At 40.4% G+C, this 21,422-nt stretch overlaps 1 protein-coding gene and 1 pseudogene across 4 annotated transcripts in view; one reads left to right on the top strand and one right to left on the bottom strand.

Moving 5' to 3' along the window:
* DENND5B (DENN domain containing 5B) overlaps positions 1–21,422 on the bottom strand; it is a 212,163-nt gene that overhangs the window by 122,594 nt on the left and 68,147 nt on the right. The window lies entirely within an intron of this gene.
* Positions 16,195–16,938, top strand: LOC128561043 (eukaryotic translation initiation factor 1b-like; annotated as a pseudogene). The gene has a single exon (XR_008373197.1). The product of XR_008373197.1 is annotated as a eukaryotic translation initiation factor 1b-like (transcript).

The raw sequence follows: 21,422 nt of genomic DNA, 5'->3' as shown, positions 1-21,422 counted from the left end.
GCAGGAGAGTAGTGTTAACACCACTACACAAAAATCTCCCTCTTTGGAAAAGAAAGTGTAAACTTTACAACTGACACAGAAAATAACTTTTGCAGAATGGACACACAAAGTTGGGAAACTAATCTGTTAACACTGGTCTAACAATTCTTTCTGAGACAGAGTCTCATTTTGTCACCCTCAGTAGAGTGCCACGGTGTTATAGCTCACAGCAACCTCAGATTCTGGGGCTCAAGCGATTCTTTCCCCTAAACCTCCTGAGTAGCTGGCACCCGCCACAACGCCCAGCTATTTTAATAGACAGGGTCTTGCTCTTGCTCAGGCTGGTCACAAACCTGTAAGCTCAGGCAATCCACCTGCCTTGACCTCCCAGAGTGCTGAGATTACAGGCGTGAACCACCACGTCAAGCCCTGGTCTAACAATTCTTCCCAGCTTCTATCCCGACCTTACATTCTGCCCTGACTAATGTGTGAACTCTTGGCTATGTTCGGGTTATCACAAGGATTATTTATCAATTATTTACCAGTAGTTTTATCTAATGTGAATCACCACTGGGTAAAATTTGGATTTCAAAGTCTACTTCACAGCACATACATTAAAAAAGTTAATGTATCCCTAAAAAAGAAATGTGACTAATATTTTTACTTAACATAATACACATGGGCAGTTCTGGAAAGACTGAACTCCAGAAATTTTTCAACCCTCATAAACCATCTGAAATATGTCATAGAACAGTGTGAGATGTCTGTGACTATGTTTGCAGATGGTGGAAGAATGCCAAGAATGCATCTCCTCTGCCTGTGTGAACAGAGATCTGCCCTTCTGGTGGCATCACGCTTCTTCTCAATTGGCTCTGGAAGTAGGGGCCGCGTTCACAGCTCCACACACTGATGGAGGTTTCGATAGTCTGTGCATGGGGTTGCAAGTAAAGAAAAGCTTGAAGGATTTGTGAACCTTGCAGTTACCTTTCAGCCTGACCGGGTTGTCACATATTGGTTCACTCCCTTCTCCAAACCTTCCCACTCCGAGGACCCCAGCTAGTTCCCTCCCACATTACCCACTTCCATCATAGACTGCCTCTGACCAGTGTCTTTCCCCACAAAGCAAGGGCAAGCCTCACAATATTTCTCCAGGCTACTGTCCCTGACACGTAACCACATTAGTCTATGTCAGGGGTCCTTTAACTGTGGCCCGCGGGCCACATGAGGCGGTGTAATTGTATTTGTTCCCGTTTTGTTTTTTTACTTCAACATAAGGTATGTGCAGTGTGCATAGGAATTTGTTCATAGTTTCTTTTTTTAAACTATAGTCCGGCCCTCCAACGGTCTGAGGGACAGTGAACTGGTCCCCTGTTTAAAAAGTTCGAGGCCGCCTGGTCTAGATACTTTAAGTTTGCTTCTGGGTTGGGAGTTCAAATGACTAGTTCTTGCCAATGAAATGTGACCAGAAGTAATGCTTGTCACTTCCAGGATGAGGTATACAATCTACTGTTCCTCTGCCCCCTATGAGCAAGGTGCAAAAATGAGGCCTTAGAAGATGGACGATCACAAAAGGAAAGAAAGTTGGGTCACTAAATGTATCTGTGAAGTAGAGTCCTTTCCCCCTTGGCCTATAATGAATTAAACATGAATGAGAAATAAACTTTCATTATCCCAAGCCATTGAACCCTGGGTTGTTATTACAGCAATTAGTTATTTACATGTTTCTATATTAGCCCAAGTTTTTCTCTGTGTTTTGACCTTCTGACTGTAATAGTAATCCCAGTCTATATTGTGCTTTCTACTGGTAATTCTCTACATTGCTTGTTACATGTTCAAATACGTAACAAGTACAGTTCTTCAAACACAGAACAGAATTCACCCATTTGTTAATCGATATTCTCTACCTTTCATAGGAGAAACAATACATCCACTACTAAGCTACTTATCAAGACCACAGGTTCCAACCTGCTATGAGCGTGTCAGTCTTTCTAAACTCACAACCTCCAAAGCCTGTCAGCCAACCTGCAGCTGTAGGCTGATGATCATGGAGGGAATCAAGCAAAAGAGCCTGGAGGGGTCTCTGCAAATTCACTGACCACCCTACTGAGAAATATTCAACAATAAAGAGAATTAAATCCTGGTAATCTTCAAAGTTTATTTTAATTAGTATTTTAATAAGAGTACATCAACATCAATCCAGTATGTTTTGAATTATCTTTATATAAAAATTTTTTAATTTTTATTTTTAATTTCACCTTGCTTGTTCATTCTTTTTTGTTTGAAGTACTCTTTTTTTTGTTGTTGTTGTTGTTCATTTTCTTCTTCCTCTGGCAATGCTCTTTCCCACTGCCTCCCCAGTAGCTGGGATTACAGACGCCCACCGCAATGTCTGGCTATTTTTGATGTTGTTAGTAGAGACGGGGTCTTACTCTGGCTCACTGCTGCTCATACTGATCTCGAACCTCTGAGCTCAATCCACCCGCCTCGGCCTCCCACAGCACTGGGACTACAGGCGTGAGCCGCCACACCCAGCCTGTTTTGAATTTTTTAAGAAATTCACAGTATCTTTTCCCCAGACTCGATCAAATTTAACAGCCATGCTGTAGTTTAGCTAACACTAAATAAACTTCAATTACTGAAATTTATTCATGAAAAACAATGAGGACATAATACAGTTACACTGTTTTACTTCCAACTGAGTATACTGTAATTTTATTCTTTCACTAACCACCCAGAGTTAGCACAGACCTCTCAAGTTTAAGAGCGGGTTCCTCGGGCGGCGCCTGTGGCTCAGTGAGTAGGGCACCGGCCCCATATGCCGAGGGTGGCGGGTTCAAACCCAGCCCCGGCCAAACTGCAACCAAAAAATAGCCGGGCATTGTTGCGGGCGCCTGTAGTCCCAGCTGCTCGGGAGGCTGAGGCAAGAGAATCGCGGAAGCCCAAGAGTTGGAGGTTGCTGTGAGCTGTGTGAGGCAACAGCACTCTACCCGAGGGCGGTACAGTGAGACTCTGTCTCTACAAAAAAAAAAGAACAGGTTCCTCAATAAGACTGCCCTGTTCAGATACCATACTTTGGGTGTCTCCAGGCTACCTGCACTTCCTAAAGACTAGGTATAAATGAGGGTTTCATTTATACCCCTGGAAGGTTTGTGGACTCACTAGAACTTAGAACTCAGGATGAACTGCTATACTTGCAATTACATTTTTATTACAAAGGACACAAATCAGAAGGACCAGCCAAATAGACAGACACACAGTGCAGAACTTCCATATCCTTTTCTTGAGGAAATAGGGTGCATCACCCCCTCCCCAATACATCAATTATACAGGCACAATAGATTAAATTACTGGCTCTGTGACTGAACTCTACCTCCAACTCCCTCCCCTCCCCAGATGCCAGGTTGGTTCAAAGTCATAACCACATGGTTAGTCTTTCTGCAGACAGCACCTACCTTGAAGCTATCCAGGGGCCCATCATTAGTCATAACAGTCCCATCACTCAGAAATCCCAAGGGTTCCAAAAATTCTGGAACCCAAGACAAAGACCACATCTTTATTACACAGCAGTGTCAGGCACTGTGCAGCCCAGCATCAGTCACAGAACACAACAGTGGATTATTCATTTGCAGGAACAACCTCAGCAATGCATTCAGGATCTAGAGTTCTCTGATTATAAGGAATAAACAGGCTTTTGTTCCTAACCCATGTTTGTCCTACTATCTCTTTTCTAATAAAATATGAAATAAGAAAACTTTCAGAAGTTAAGTATTCGGGCGGCGCCTGTGGCTCAGTCGGTAAGGCACCGGCCCCATATACCGAGGGTGGGTTCAAACCCGGCCCCGGCCAAACAGCAACCAAAAAATAGCCGGGCGTTGTGGCGAGCGCCTGTAGTCCCAGCTACTCGGGAGGCTGAGGCAAGAGAATCGCTTAAGCCCAGGAGTTGGAGGTTGCTGTGAGCTGTGTGAGGCCACGGCACTCTACTGAGGGCCATAAAGTGGGACTCTGTCTCTACAAAAAAAAAAAAAAAAAAAGTTAAGTATTATCACCAGTATCATTAAATTCCAAGAGAAAAGGATCTATCATTTTTCGATTAATAATTAAATAAGTGCCATGTGCTCACCAATTCTTAGTAAATGATTTTTGTCTTTCTGAAGAATAACGACATAATTTTCAAATAATAATTATAGTCAAGAAAACAAGGTTCTAGCTCTAGTTGACTATGCTGATCTAGTGCCCTAGAGCAAATTATAATTTCTTTTAGCCAAGGTTCCCACCTATATAAAATACAGATTATTTTTTTTTTTTTTTTTTTTTTTTATTTTGTAGAGACAGAGTCTCACTTTATGGCCCTCGGTAGAATGCCATGGCCTCACACAGCTCACAGCAACCTCCAACTCCTGGGCTTAAGCGATTCTCTTGCCTCAGCCTCCCGAGTAGCTGGGACTACAGGCGCCCGCCACAACGCCCGGCTATTTTTTGGTTGCAGTTTGGCCGGGGCCGGGCTTGAACCCGCCACCCTCGGTATATGGGGCTGGCGCCCTACCGACTGAGCCACAGGCGCCACCCTAAAATACAGATTATTTTAATACTAAATTAAAAATACCTTATTGTTGGCTCAGCACCTGTAGCTCAAACTGCTAAGGTACCAGCCACATACATCAGAGCTGGCAGGTTCAAATCCAGCCCGGGCCTGCCAAACAACAATGACAACTACAACCAAAAAACAGCCAGGCGTTGTGGTGGGCGCTTGTAGTCCCAGCTACTTGGGAGGCTGAGGCAAGAGAATCACTTAAGCCCAGGAGTTGGAGGTTGCTATGAGCTGTGACGCCACGGCACTCTACCCAGGGCAACAGCTTGAGACTCTGTCTCCAAAATAAAAATAAAAATAAAAATAAACCTTATTGTTAAATGCCTACCATCTATGACAGTTATTTATCTAATATTTCTGGGAAGGCATATTATTATTACTTATATTTTATTATGCAATTTAACGCAAATCTTCCTCTTCCTACTAAAGAACATATTTTCTGCTAGGACATCAAAGAGATCTACCCCTTGCCTTCAGCAACAAAACAAAGTCACTTACTATTAAAATATTTATAGCTGACAGTAAGACCACAGACCAAGAGTTCTAAGATGATTCAAACTGAAACCTTCCAGCTGTGTGACTCAAAGAAACAGTCATCAATCATCTGCTCAGAGTTAAAGTAGATCTTTCCCTCCATTTCCATTGATTACTTTAGGCTGCCAATACTCCCACCAAAAAAAATTCTTAAGGAGTCAAAATCACAAATAACTCACTTTAACTTCCAGACAGCAACTAACTTACACAATACCCAAAAAAAGAAGAGAGAAAAGAAATCCTACCAAAAAAAAAAAATCAACAAATTTCCACAAAGGAAACACAGAAATTACAAGGTGTGGAAGGGGTACATTTGTTCTACCAATGCAAAACATTACACTGCATCTTCTTCACAGTCTATGAAATTATTCTAATGTAAGCAAGTATGGTGAAAAATGTTGACAGGATTCACAGGGAAAGGGAATCTTCCTGTAAGAATCAAACACAGCATTCTTGTTCCAACAAATACCTGAAGCTGTTGGTAGCTAGCATGGCTCAGCTACTAAGATTCTTTGCTAAGCAGAAACAGTATCTTGCCTCTGTGCAACAGAGGGTGCCATTTCATCCAAAGGTCTTCAAGGCCCTCCCGTCTAGTGAAGGCTAGAAGATACAGGATTTTAAATGATACTGAGGTTCTCCAAGTCCTAAAATCCCGCTTCACATACCTTAGGAGGAGGAGAAGGCACCTAGAAGATGACTACATCTTTCTAGTTCTACAGAAGGGTGTGATTCCTAAAGCTGCTGATACGTTTTTTAAAAGAAAAAAATGAAGTCATCTTTGGTGGGGAGGGGGAACCATTTAAACCACTTTCCGGAGTTTTCAAAATCAACATGAAACAAAACAATGAAGGAAAAAAATAACAGTGTGAGGAAAGTAGAATTTTCCTCTTCTCTATGGGAAAAATAAAGTCTACCTTCCTCCCACCACTGGAAAAACACAGAAGAAAGTCCTGCAGATAACTCCTAGCCCTGCGTTTCAATTCATGATTCTCACTACCCACCAAGAATCTCCACCTGCTGTCTCAGTGCATCAGCCTCAACTTCGATGCTTCTATAGCTGAACTAATCTTTTCCCAAAAAGCTTTTCCTCTGTGGACAGTGCCACAATTCAGGTAGCCATAGTACCTCTTCAAATCAACCTTTACTTTTCATTTTCACTGGTACTTTTGTTAATTCTGAGGTTCATGTCAGCTTGAGTATATTGCCACTGGCTCGGCACCTATGGCTCAAGAGGCTAAAGCGCCAGCCACATACACCTGAGCTGGCAGGTTCGAATCCAGCCAGGGCCTGCCAAACAACAATGATGGCTGCAACCAAAAAAAAAAAAAAAAAGAGAGAGTGAGAGAATATTGCCACAGCCTTCTAACTAACTAGTCTCCCTGTTAAACATTATACTTCCTCTTCTAATTCATTCCTTCACTCAAGCATTTACAGGACTCTACGAACCGAGTATACTATTTACTGGGCTCTTTGAACCAAGTGTCTCTTGGGAAATAACAGACCAACAGATTCTATCTTCCAAAGACAGCCAAAACAACATCTCCCATCCCACTTGCTCTTCTAAGACTCTTATCAGGAGATGAAATCCATATACCCTGCCATCAAATCTAGAAGGGCCTTTGTATCTGCCTCAAATAAAGAGTATGACAGAAGTGATGGCTAGGTCCCTTCCAAGGATAGGTCATAAAAAATGTCCTGCATCTCCAGCCCGTTCTCTGGAGACCCAGGCCCTTGCAGCACAGCCATGTCACTGCTATGACAAAGCCCATGCTAGAGAAGCCCCCATAAGGAAAAGAACAGAGGTTTCTAACACACAGCTCCCAGCTGAAATTGAGCACAGCTTGCCCACCGTGGAAGCGAGCCACCTTGGAAGGGTGTCTTCCCCTCTAGTTAAGCCACCCACCTGATACCACAGGAAGCAGAGATAAAGCACTGCCACCATATTTCACCCAAATTGCAGATCTATGAGCAAAAAAAACGACTGGTCGTTTTAAGCTTTTGAAATGGTTTGTTATACAATAGTGAGTAGAATAGTGAACAAAAACAAAAAATAATTCCTGCCCTCAAAGAGTTTATATTCTAAGGGGAGAAAGACAAAAAATATAATACATTATATAGTATGTTGGAAGATGAAAAGTTAAAGTAGGGTGAGGCAAGCTGGCAGTACAGAGAACAGGTTACAATAACAGAGTGATCAAGGTAGGCCTCACTAGAAGGCGATGTTTGAGCAAACTTGAAGGAAGTAGGGAATTAAGAGAATTAATCTTACTTCCTCAGGAAAATCAAAGTGATTAAGATACCAATCTCGGGTAGCGCCTGTGGCTCAGTGGAGTAGGGCACCAGCCCCATAAGCCAGAGGTGGTGGGTTCGAGCCCAGCCCTGGCCAAAAACTGCAAAAAAAAAAAAAAAGATACCAATCTCATAAATTCAATCTCCTGCCACCTAAGGTCCAGATTCCTTAGATGGCATTTAAGGATCAGCATGATCTATCTTTGACCTACTTTTCCAGACTCAATTTTTTCTTTTTTTTTTTGAGACATAATCCCGCTGTCACCCTAGGTAGAATGCCTCTGGCATCATAGCTCACAGCAATCTCAAACTCTTGGGCTTGAGCAATCCTCTTGTCTCAGCCTCCCAAGTAGCTGAGACTACAGGCGTGTGCCACCACACTCAGCTAGTTTTTCTATTTGTAGGAGAGATGGAGTCTCACTTTTGCGCAGGCTGGTCTCCAACTCCTAAGCTCAAGCAATCCATTCACCTTGGCCTCCCAGGATGCTAGGATTACAGGCGTCAGCTACCATGCCCAACCTCCAGTTTCAATTTCTGAGTCTCCCATATTCAATTTCTGAGGCTTCCGTTAAGTACCATGTCCTGCTAGGCTTCTTGTGTCTGCAGTGTCTTTCCCCATGTGTTGCTTTTCTGCTCTCACAACAAATTATGACAAATTCGACAGGTTACCATACCCACATTGGCCGGGTGCGGTGGCTCACTCCTGTTATCCTAGCACTCTGAGAAGCTGAGACAGAAGGATCCCTTAAGCTCAGAATTTGAGATCAGCCTGAGGAAGAACAAGACTCTGTCTCTACTAAAAATAGAAAAATTAGCTGGGTGTTGGGGTGGGCACCTGTAGTCCCAGCTACTTGGGAAACTGAGCCTGGAAGATCACTTGAGCTCAAGAGTTTGGGGTTGTTGTGAACTAGGTTGATGCCACAGCACTGTGGCCTGAGCAATAGAGACTCTATCTCAAAAAACAAACAAAATAACCTCACATTGTTTCACATTCTCCATGGCTCAGCTGATGCCTTTGCTCCAGACCTGACAATACTGAAACCATTTTATTGACAGGTTGCGCTACTTTCCAGAGGCTCTGAGAAAGAAGCCACTTTAAAGCTCACTGAGGTTATTGGCAAAGTTCAGTTCCTTGTAGTGGAAGGGCTAGGTCTCTGTCTCCTTGCTAGCTGTCAGGCAGCTGCCCTTGGCACCTAAGGCCTTTCTCTCTTCCTTGTGTGTGGCTCCCTATGTCTCAGATCAAACTGCTCTCATACTTGAAATCTTTCCAACTTCCTTTCTGCCATACTTCTTCCGCTTTCTCTTCTCTGTCCCTCCCCCTCCCCCCTCCAGCCCCCCCACCCCCCAGAAAGGGTTCTCATCTGTCACCCAGGCTAGAATATGGTGGCAGGATTACAGTTCACTACAAAACTCCTAGGCTCAAGTGCTCCTCCCACCTCAGCCTGCTGTGTCGCCAGGAATACAGGCATGAGCCACTGTCTCTGGCTTTCTTCTGCTTCCTTTTCTGTCGCATCTGAGTTTTTCTTTTCTAAAAAACTCGTGTGATTACACTGGGCACACCTGGATAATCCAGGCGACTCTCCCTATTTTAGGGTCAGCTAATTAGTAATCCTAATTACATCTGTATTGCTCCTTCACAGCACAACCCAGACTGCTCTTCCCAATGAATACCAAGGAGGCACAAATCCTTGGGCACATTTCTAGAATTCTGCCTACCACAGCCCTTGTCTGCCTATGGGGCTTCTACACATCTTTAAGAGCATACTTAGAAGAAACCTCTTCAGGGAAACCTTTCTTGACCTATACAGAAAGAGAAGATTTTCTTCTATAAGAATAAAATGTAAAAATTAGAACAGATAACCTTTATGTCCCAACATTTAAAAACTTCCATGAACTTACATGTATTAACTGATGTATTAAAATAAAATTTTTTTCCTGACAGCAAGGCTCAGGATAGAGCACTTCTCTTCCTTTCTTGGTTGGCATACAATGTGTGAATATGATGTCTTTTTTTTAAGGAGCCAGAACTGTGCAGTTCTTGGAACTCTGTTCTCATAATTGCTAAGCATACTATCTAGTTACCATATTGCATCAACACTCTTGAATTCTCTCTCTCCCTTCAGACTTCAAGGGAGTCAACCTATTATTCATCCTTGTATCCTCAAACACCTACTTAATACTGTGCCTGGCACATATGTTCAATAATATCTGTTGAATAAATGGATACATGAATGGAAATTGTACTCTTAAGTCTGAATTATACGCTCCAGAATTTGTAAGACTTATTTCAAGTACTGGTAGTTGTGAAAATGATTCACTTCAAAACTCTGACTGTATAAACTAAAATTTAAGGAATAAAAATAGCCCATTTTCTTTAGAATGTTTTATTTCTTTAAAAATTAGTGTTGATTTATAAAATAAAATCTGATACCAATCTTTTCAAATGTAAGTATATTATTTTTGCATCTGATGGCTACCATGGTGTCGCACAATCAAGAATTTTATTATTTTGGGTTTTTTTTTTTTTTTTGAGACAGTCTCAAGCTGTTGCCCTGGGTAGAGTGCCGTGGTGTCACAGCTCACAACAACCTCAAACTCTTGGGCTTAAGCAATTCTCTTGCCTCAGCCTCTCAAGTAGCTGGGACTATAGGAGCCCACCACAACACCCAGCTATTTTGTTGTTGTTGTTGTCATTGTTGTGGGCCAGGTTCGAATTTGCCAGCCTCAGTGTATATGGCTAGTGCCCTACCCACTGTGCTATGGGCGCTGCCTTGTCCTTGGTTTTGAATCCTTCATTTCATGATTTTAAGTAAATTTAGTTTGTAAAATGATTTTAGAGTTACCAAAAATTTGGAAAGTAGAATGAGGAATTCCCACATGCCTTATAACCAGTTTCTCCTATTGGTAACATCTAATATTAGTATAGTACAAAGGTGTCCAACCTGCAGCCCAGCATGGCCATGAATGTGGCCCAACAAAATTGTAAACTTACTGAAAACATTAGTTTTTTTTTGTGATTTTTTTGGTGGAACTTGATCACACAGTTCTCCAGCATGAATTTTATAGATGACAATGTCATTTCACAGTGTCACATAAAATAAACATATATACTATTTGCACACGTGTGGCTTCAGTTTCCACTGTTTCACGGTGGTATGCAGCTTCCAGTGCAAACAGTTGAATTGACACCATCAGACCTTACATGTGCTCATGCTGACTTGGTAAGGCAGAGATTATCAATAACATTTCAACCTATCATTGCAACCTCAGGCATTTAATGTTATTAGAAGTCAGGTAAGAGCCAGCCTGGTAGCTCATGCCTATAAATAACCCCAGCACTCTGGGAGGCCGAGGTGGGTAGCCTGCTTCACTCAGGAGTTCCAGACCCATTAAGCAAAAGGAAGATCCTATTTCTACTAAAAATAGGAAAACTGGCTGGGTGTTGTGAAAGTTTGAGCTTTTCTACATCTTAGCTGGTAATACAGGGCACACGCTGGGTGAAGTGTGAGGAAAAAAGTCAGGAAAGCATTCTGGTTTTCTCTTTGTTTTTGAGACAGAGTCTCACTCTGTTATCGTGGGTAGAGTGCTATGTCCATCACAGCTCACAGCAACCTCAGACTCATGGGCTCAAGCAATCCTCTTGCCTCAGCCTCCCAAGCAGCTGGGACTACAGGCACCAGCCACAACACCTGGCTATTTTTTTGTTGCACTTGTCATTGTTGTTTCAGGCCAGGTTTGAACCCCCTGGCCCCTGGTGTATGTGGCCAACACTGAGCTAACGGCACCACCTAAACTGATACTTTTATATCCTAATCTAAAAAAATAAAAAGAAATAACATTTTCAGCAAAAATGAGAAGTTACTGATGGTGCTCTAGCAATGGTAGGTAAAAAGAGAGACTTGTAAAATTAATAGATGATGCAATTGCTGCCAAAACTCACGTTTGATGAAGTATCATTGCACAGTACATGAAGAATGTGCAAAAGCTTTAAAATGGATGTCATGCAAATCGTCAAGACTGAATTTCCTAAGAGCCAGGGGATTGAATCATCAACAATTCCAGGAATTCCTTAAAAGTACTGATGCTGACTATGGCGACATCATTTACTTTTCAGAAGTAAGATAGCTAAGTTGAGGTCAAATGCTGAAAAAATTTTATGATTTGTGACGTTATCAAGTCACTTATGGTATCAAAAACCAAATCTGTGCCAGCACTTGAAAATGAAAACTGATATATTACATCCAATTTTTAGTGGATTTAAATGCTCATTTAAATGAGTTAAAAATGCATCTTCAAGGTGAAAACCAACTTATCAATACAATGTTTCAAGGCATGACAGCATTTCAAATGAAACTGAAATTATGGCAAGCTCATAATTAAGACAAATGGTTTTATACATTTTGACACTTTGGCTAAACTCAATCCTGTGAACAGTGAAAAACATGCAGTCTTGCTTTAGATTTAATATAAGAATTTGAAAAATGAATATTGTGGTGCATTTACAAATGTACAGAGCTGCAATATGATGTTCAACTTAAAGAAAAATTTCATGTCTCCTCACTGGACTTTTATGGGTCCTATTCCTATCTTCCCCAGAGACAAATACCCATGGTTCACAATCATGCCTTATTCATGCCATTGCTTTCTGGCAGCACCTACATTTGCAAGCCACTCTTCTCAAGAATGAAACACATTAAGAGTAAAATTAGAACCAAAATATCTGATGAGTGCTTTGAGAACTCAGAGAATCAGAACTACTTCCACTGAGCCAGATTCTGACATGTTCATTTCTCAAATACAGTGTCGAATAACCCACTAGTTTTTTGTTGCCCATTTTTCTTTTATGTTTATGATTTTTTTAAAAATCCAAAAATGACATTTTATTACTTAGATATATATATTTCCTATATTAGTGATGGCAAACTTGGGTCCTGTTTCTAAAGATTCTAAGACTCTCTGAACGGGCCGCTACATACTAGGATTAGTATGTGAGGACTTTTTTTGCTTATCTGTGGTGGTAGGTATCATGAAATTTATGCACGGACCTTTTTTTTCCTTATCAGCTTTCATTAGTGTTTCTGTATTTAATGTGTGGCTCAAGACAACTCTTCTTCCAATGTGGCCCAGAGAAGCCAGAAGGCTGGACATTCTAATTACTGTAATTAATAAACCAGTATTAGTACATTATTATTAACATAAAGTTCAAACTTTACTCAGATTTTCCGAGCTTTCCCCGCAGGTCCTTTTTCTATTCCAGAATCTCATCCATGACACCATATTACATCCAGGAGTCATGCTTCCCTACGTTCCGCTGGGCTGTGAGTTTCTCAGATGTTCCCTGTTTTAGATGATACTGGTAGTTTTGAGGAATACTGGTCAGGTATTTTGTAGAATGTCCCTCAAGTGGGATCTGTCTGAGGTTTTTCAGACAAATGAAGGGTTATAGGTTTGGGAGGGGACGACCACGGAGGTGAAGTGCCATTCTCACTGCATCATATCAAGGGTTCACTGCTGTCAACGCGGCTTATCTCTGTGGATGTTAACCTTGATCACTTGACCAAGATAGTGCTTCTAAAGTTTCTCCACTATAAAGCTCTCCTTTTTTCTTTTTCTACGTTGTGATTTTTTTTTTTTTTTTTTTTGAGACAGAGTCTCACTATGTCGCCCTGGATAGAGTGCCGTGGCGTCACAGCTCACAGAAACCTCAAAGTCTTGGGCTCAAGCCATTCTCTTGCCTCTGCCTTCCAAGTAGTGGGGACTACAGGCGCCTGCCACAACACCTGGCTATTTTTTGATTTTAGTTGTCATTGTTGTTTGGCAGGCCAGGGCTGGATTCGAACCCGCCAGCTCTGGTGTATGTGGCTGGTGCCCTAGGCACTGAGCTACAGGCGCCAAGCCTCTACATTGTGATGGAAGTGACTATACCTGGCCCACATTTAAGGATACTCCTTGAAGGTGGAGTATCTATATAAATTATATGATATTCTTTGCAGAAGAGATTTGTCTCTTCTGCCAATTTATTAATTTATCTGATTATTTGTGTACATCAGTATGGACTCACGGATATTTTATATTTTGAGTCACAATTCAATATACTTTTACATTTTTGCTCAAATTGTTCCAGTTTTGGCCATTGAGAACTCTTTATTTGGCTCCTGTGCCCTTTTGGCATACCCCTATCTGTGCATTGTGTATTTTATTTTTGGTCTTTTTTTTTTAGTACTTCCTTAATTTCTGGCAGTGTAAAAATGTTTCAGCCTCACCTTACACTGCTCCACTTCTAGAAATCAGCCATTTCTCCAACCATCCCTTGTTCCTTTAACTGAAGGAAGGTATTAGAAATGAAGGCCTGGGTGCCTTATTTCTCCTGGGGCGTCCTTACTTCTAGGCCCCTCACAGTATAACACATTATTTACTTCTTACCTAAATACTCAGAAATAGGGTAAGCTTGGTACTACAAGTTTATAAATAAAAATCTTAAAATCCTTTTTAACAATAATGTGTGAAATTTTTGTTCCTTCTAACAAAATACTATTTTAGCATTTGCCTGATATTATAAGTCCCCCCTTCCCCTCCACTTTACCAAATTCCTCAGTTCTCAACCTGGAAAGGCAATGGGAGATGTGATTTTCAGCGTGTTTGTTGCAATCTTTGGAGAAAAGATGCCAAGTCTGTTTTTACAGACTTAATGGCTGCTGATTTGATAAGTCTTATGTACAAATATAGTGGCACAGTAGGTTAAACTCAATGCAAATAACTTGACTCAATACCATTACATTTCTAAAGATTTTGTGAATCTCATCCATCCTGACTTCAGGAGATAAGAACTGTGAGTACACACTTTGGTAGAATTCTTTGTACTTCTTAATTTTGAATAGTCTAAAACCTTTCAAATCCTAAATAAATTTTATTACATAGGAAGGTATTTTAAAGAAGAAAAACAAGTATTTCCAATTCCCTAGGGTCACAGTCAATTGTCACCATGTTCTTTCAGCAGTACTCAGAAGATTAAGTTACTTCTGTAGTCTATGAATGCTTTGCCTTGCCCCATCTTCTTGCCTAAACCTGTATTCTCATAATTTAATTTCTCATTAAAAATGTTTTGGCAGAGATAGGTCTCACTACGTTGCCCAGGCTGGTCTCCAACACCTGGGTTCCAGTGACTCTCCTCCCTTGTCTTCCAAAGTGTTGAGATTTCAGGCATGAGCCACTGTGCCCCACTATCTCATGAATTTTATGATTCACATTATCCGACCTAAAGCAGATTTATAGAGGCCTTAGTTTCCACTCTTAAAAAAAAAAGGCCTTCCTGTTATATTCCAACTATCTTTATAAAAAGTATTTATCAATTTGAAAAATTTAATGTTATTTTACTTTGTAATTTTCACAAAGTTCTGGGCAATCCCTCTTTCAAAATGAGTAACTTTATATAGATAGCATTTATTTTGCATTAAGTCCCTTTGTTTACGAACATAAAATGTATTAAACAGTTTTGCTTATCCATATAATCATCTAGTTTGTCCATTTAGATGTAAACTACAATAGAACCTCCATAGTTGACCATCTCCCTACATTGACTACCTCCTTATGTAGATTTAATTTTCATAGACTAGACATACACACATGTCATCAGTACAGCAGGCCTAGTTCTTATGTTAACCACTTATGTTGACCAGTTTGTTATAGTCCTTCAGGTGGTCAACTTACAGAGTGTCTATATTTATTAACATTGGAGAGAAAAGGGAATTGTACTATTCTACTTCTTACTTGTTCAAAATTCTCTATATAAAAGTTTTTTAAAGCCCTTAACAATAAAAAAAAAAAATAGGTCATTGATAAGTTTAGTAAGTGTAAGCCTGGCTTCAGAGAACAGGAAGTAAATATTCCAACACGTCTTCCTAAAAGATAGAATTCCCTCTCCCTTTTTGTGCTGCATTACTACATTTCAGTCAATGTAGACCAAATACATGATGATTGACCCTCAAGATTAAAATGGAGCTGAAAAATTCCTATGGCCTAGAGGCTTCATGGCTGTCCTGACATCTCGGGTATTTGTGGTAATGCTCATGTAAACACACCTACTGCACTGGCAGTCACATAAAAGTGTAGCACATACAATTATGCACAATACTTGATAATAATAAACAACTGCGTTGCTCAGCACCAGTGGCTCAAGTGGCTAAGGCGCCAGCCACATAAACCTGAGCTGGAGAGTTTGAATCCAGACCAGACCCACCAAACAACAATGACGGCTGCAACCAAAAGGTAGCCGGGTGTTGTGGCAGGCGCCTGTAGTCCCAGCTACCTGGGAGGCAGAGGCAGGAGAATCACTTGAGCCCAGGAGTTGGAGGTTGCTGTGAGCTGTGATGCCACAGCACTCTACCCAGGGTGCCAGCTTGAGGCTCTGTCTCAAAAAAAAATAAAAATAAAAATAAATAAATAACTGTGTTACTTACTGGTTTATGTACATATTGGGATCATAAGCAGGCGCCACTGTGCTCAGCCCTCTCATAAATTTTATAATACAAGTTGTCTAACCTAAGGCAACTTATAGAGGTCTTAGTTTCCACTCTCTAAAAAAAGGAAAGGAAAAAAAAACCTTCCCATTATATTCCAAATATCTTTACAAAAAGATATTTATCAATTTGAAAACTGTAATGTTACCTTACTTTTTACCACTATTTTAGAGTGCATTATACTTCCTAAAAGTTCCTGATTTTCCATTTTCTCGTCACTACAGCCTCCTGACTAGGTGATCCACTAGGTCCCACAAGAATTTTATCATCTCTCTGGCCTCACACTAATATCGCACGTCCACTATCCAAAACCTCCAATCTTTCAACCACTTTGCTGATGCAACTAAGGGCGATGACTTACTCCCGGCAGGGACTGAGAATTACATTCACAGAAGAATCCAGCAACGAAACAGCAGAAAGACACTGACTACTGTTCAGGGCATTGCAGATGATTCTGACAACAAGAAACTTGTGAAAGCTTTCAAAAAGCAATTTGCCTGTAATGGTACTGTGATTGAACGTCCTGAATACAGAGAGGTTATCCAGCTTCAAGGCGACCAAAGAAAAATAATCGCCAGTTTCTCTTGGAGGGTGGCATTGTCAAGGATGAGCAGATTAAGGTTCATGGATTCTAAAATGAACCTAAATACATGGATTATTTCTTGAATAATTTTGTTCTCTAAACCCAGTTTGGCCGCCTTGTGAAATGATTTCTCTGCAGTAAACAGACTTCTCATTTATTTAATCATTCACACTTCCATTCACATCTGCATGATCACAGAAAACATGGGGTATGTGTGCTAGTAACACATAAGAAAATTGCAGTAAGATGGTAACAAAACCCCATATTCATCTTAACATGTTTCCAATGGAAAATATTTTGTTTTCAGTGTTTATTATTCAGTTTATTTTCACTCGATTAAATGTTTTTTTGTTGTATTAAACCATGTATGTTGCAGCTTAACAATAAAAAAAAAAAACTGTGAATCCTTTTGTGAGCAGTTATGCTCCCAAATCTAAGTATGTAAAATACACGTATGTTTTTATGTTTTGTCTTAAAAAAAAAAAAAAGTTTCTACTTATTGGCTCGGTGCCTGTAGCTCTGTGGTTGGAGCACCAGCCACATGCACCAGGGTTGGTGGGTTTGAACCTGGCCTGGGACTGCTGAACAACAATGACAACAATAACAAAAAAATAGCCAGGCATTGTGGCAGGCGCCTGTAGTCCCATGTACTTGGGAGGCTAAGGCAAGAGGATCACTTAAGCCCACGAGTTTGAGGTTGCTGTGAGCTGTGACACCATGAGACTCTACTAAAGGCGACATAGTGAGACTCTGTCTCAAAAAAAAAAAAAAAAAAGTTTCTACTTATTAAAAGTTTTAAAAAGTTAACTGTAAAGTAGTCTCTGGCAGGTCCTTCAGGAGGTATTCCAGACACTGCAATCATAGGAAATGTTCGTTCCGTGTATGTTATTGCCCCTGAAGACCTTCCAGTGTGATGAGGTGTGGAGGGACATTAATGATAGACTCTGTGTCAGCCCAGGCTAGTATGTGTGTGTTTGTTAGATTTATTTTTATTTTTTATTATTATTATTGTTATTATTTGAGACAGAGTCTCAAGCTGTTGCCCTGACATCCATGACATCACAGCTCCAGCAAACTCAAAGTCTTGGACTTAAGCGATTCTCTTGCCTCATCCTCCCAAGTAGGTGGGACTACAGGTGCCCACCACAATGCCCAGCTATTTTTTTGTTATTGTTGTCATTGTTGTCTAGCAGGCCTGGGGCCAGGCTCGAACCCACCAGCCCCAGTATATGTGGCCAACGCCCTGCCTACTGAGCTATGGGCACTGCCCTGTGTGTTAGTTTTTAGAAAAGAAAAATTTAGGGCGGCGCCTGTGGCTCAGTGAGTAGGGCACCGGCCCCATATGCCGAGGGTGGCGGGTTCAAACCCAGCCCCGGCCAAACTGCAACAAAAAAAATAGCCGGGCGTTGTGGTGGGCGCCTGTAGTCCCTGCTGCTCGGGAGGCTAAGGCAAGAGAATTGCGTAAGCCCAAGAGCTGGAGGTTGCTGTGAGCCATGTGACGTCATGGCACTCTACCCGAGGGTGGTACAGTGAGACTCTGTCTCTACAAAAGAAAAAAAAGAAAAGAATAGAAAAATTTAAGGAGTAAAAAGAAAAAATTAATTTAAAAACAGAAAAAAGTTTATAGAATAAAGATATAAAGTACCTAGGACTATAGGCGTGTGCCACCATGCCCAGCTAATTTAATTTTCTGTAGAGGCAGGGCCTTGTTATCTTGCCCAGGCTGGTCTCAAACTCCTAGCCTCAAGCAATCCTCCTACCTCAGCCTCTGGAAGTGCTGGAATTACAGGCCTGAGTCACCAGATCTGGCCTGTTATTTGTGTTTTAAGCTAAGTTTTATTAAAAAGAGTTGAAAAGTTCAAAAAATTAAAAAGTTTAAAAAGGAAAAAAGTTATAGTAAGCTAAGTTTAATTTACTATTGAAGGAAAACAAGATTTTTAATAAATTTAGTGTAACCTAAGCATTATACAGTAAAGTCTACACTACTGTACAGAAAAGTCCCGGGCCCTCACATTCATTCACTGACTCACTCAGAGCAACTTTTAGTCATGCAAGCTTCATTCATTATAAGGGCCCTACCTACAAAGGTACACCATTTTTGTAGCGTTTTTCTGTACCTTTTCTATCCTTAGATTCACAAATACCATGTGTATTTATTTATTCATTAATTCATTTTTTTTTTTAGAGACAGGGTCTCTGTCACCCAGGCTCATAACTCCCTGCAGCCTTGAATTCCTTGGTTCAAACAATCCTCCCACCTCAGTCACCTGAGTAGCTGAGACTACAAGCATGAGCCACCACACCTGGCTAATTTTTAAAATTTTTCTTTAGAGGCAGGGTGGTCGTTATCTTGCCCAGGGTGGTCTCAAACTCCTGGCCTTGAATGATCCTCCTGCCTCGGGTTCCCAAAGTGCTAGGATTACAGGTGTGAGCCACTGAACTTAGCCAGCCTATGGTATTCAGTTATAGTAACATGCTGTACAGCATTGGAGCCTAGAAGCAATATACCCTAGGCATGTGGTAGGCTACACCATTTAGGTTTATTTAAGTACATTCTATGATCACATGACAAAACTAATGACAGATTTCCCAGAACAGAAATTTCTCATTGTTGACTACATATGACTATCAATGAATACAGGCTAGAAAGAACATGGGGTTGCTACTGACTACACTTGTATAAAGATCTTTATCCTGTATGAACTTTAGAATAACAGTTTTATAGTACTATGAAGGTCATTTAATAAGAATTTAAGATTTGCGGGCGACGCCTGTGGCTCAAGGAGTAGGGCGCCGGTCCTATATGCCAGAGGTGGCGTGTTCAAACCCAGCCCCAGCCAAAAAAAACCACCAAATAAAAAAAAGAATTTAAGATTTGCAAATAATTATAATGAAATTATAAATTTATTTTTTAATTGTAAATTTAAATTATCATTACTATTATCTGGCAATGTTAGTTTCTTTCACAGTATGATACAAAAATATCTGAGAAATAACCAGGAAAGCTACATTATTAATTTTGTGCTCCCACAAGACCATTCTAGATACTTAAAAATTTATAGATATACTTACATGGTAGGTAAATTTATTGCCATAAATATTTATTAAATTGTATTTCTGGAAGAGAGTACAGGAAGTAAAATGCTTTCAGGGTAATTTCTAAATGACTTTCCATTTTGTATGAATGAGCAAAAAAAAAAGACCAATGAACGAGTTTGTTCAATTACAATTAATAAGTAAACTGTGACTTAGAAGAACTATGTTTCATAGAAATACATGGTCACTAGCAACACAACATTACTGGTAGTGAACAGACTGCTCAAAATTCCTTATTGCTAACTAACAAATATACTCAGTTATGAACTTAGCCAAGCATATTAGGAATACAGAAAATTATCAGTAATGGTTCTTCCTTCAGTTCTTACAGAAGAAATTCTTGAAAAGACAAAAACTCAGCCTTTTCGGCCAGAAACACCATCTTCCAGTAATTCACCAAAATGACAAACACAAAGGGAAAGAGGAGAGGCACCCGATACATGTTCTCTAGGCCTTTTAGAAAACATGGAGTTGTTCCTTTGGCCACATATATGCGAATCTACAAGAAAGGTGATGTTGTAGACATCAAGGGAATGGGTACTGTTCAAAAAGGCATGCCACACAAATGTCACCCTGGCAAAACTGGAAGAGTTTACAATGTTACCCAGCATGCTGTTGGCATTGTTGTAAACAAACAAGTTAAGGGCAAGATCCTCGCGAAGAGGATTAATGTTCGTACTGAGCATATTAAGCGCTCTAAGAGCCAAGATAGCTTCCTGAAACGTGTGAAGGAAAATGATCAGAAAAAGAAGGAAGCCAAAGAGAAAGGTACCTGGGTTCAACTGAAGTGCCAGCCTGCGCCACCCAGAGAAGCTCACTTTGTGAGAACTAACGGAAAGGAGCCTGAGCTCCTAGAACCCATTCCCTATGAATTCATGGCATAATAAGCCTATAACATAGCACACAGGAGTACTAGTGGACCCATGTTTTTAGGAGCAAGAACCTATTTATTCCCCATGAGCTCATAGCATAGTATGTGTACAGAAGGGGCACACAAGATAACCAATAGTCCCCATGTACAAGTGATACAAGGTGCTGGGACCTATTTCCCACGAATTCAAAAGTCAATCAACACTTTGTCACATTAAATGGCAAGGTGCCTCCCTGAGCTGCTGGAACCTCTTCCCCTATGAATTCGTGGCATGGTAGATACAAATAATAGCATAAAAATGTTTCTTGTTCATTCACTACAAGTGTGGTTTTTTTTCCCCCCCAAAGAAGTATTAAAGCAAATTTTAATGTGTCCTAAAAAAAAAAAAAAATGACAAAAACTCAACTGGTGAACAGCAACAATTATATTAGCGAGGTTTTACCAGATATTTCTAAAGCATTCAAATATATGCATTAAAGCTACTCTTTCAGAAAAAATATGCTTATGTTTATTTTTTACATAGATGTATGGGTATAGTACAGGTTACCCTTGTTTCTTGTGCAGGATTCCTGAACTTGCTCCTTTTGATAGTGACTAAAATATGTCATTTATTTATATTCATTTCCTCTAACGATGTACAGCAGATTCTGTGTACATCACACCTAAACAAGCCCAAGTCGTGAGGACATTTTGGCCTGTTGTTATTTGTTCTACTTCCTCACTGCATTTGATCTTTCACTTTTCAGTTTATACTTGATGGTGGAAAAATAAACTATTATAACGTGCTGCTTCAAAACTCTGATAGATTAACTGATTGCCATTAACACCAGCCTGCTGAACAGCTACCTGACTTGTATATTATTTCTCTCCTTTGTCTCGTGCTGCTCAGCTTTAAGATATTTTATTTTTCCTTTTGCAATTAAAAAGTATTTCAAACACACAGAAAACTAAAATAATGAATACCCA

Source organism: Nycticebus coucang, chromosome 12 (assembly GCF_027406575.1).
Source record: "Nycticebus coucang isolate mNycCou1 chromosome 12, mNycCou1.pri, whole genome shotgun sequence".
NCBI classification, from domain to species: Eukaryota; Metazoa; Chordata; class Mammalia; order Primates; family Lorisidae; genus Nycticebus; species Nycticebus coucang.
The sequence above is the reverse complement of the archived record's forward strand: the minus strand, read 5'-3'. Positions and strand labels throughout refer to the sequence as shown.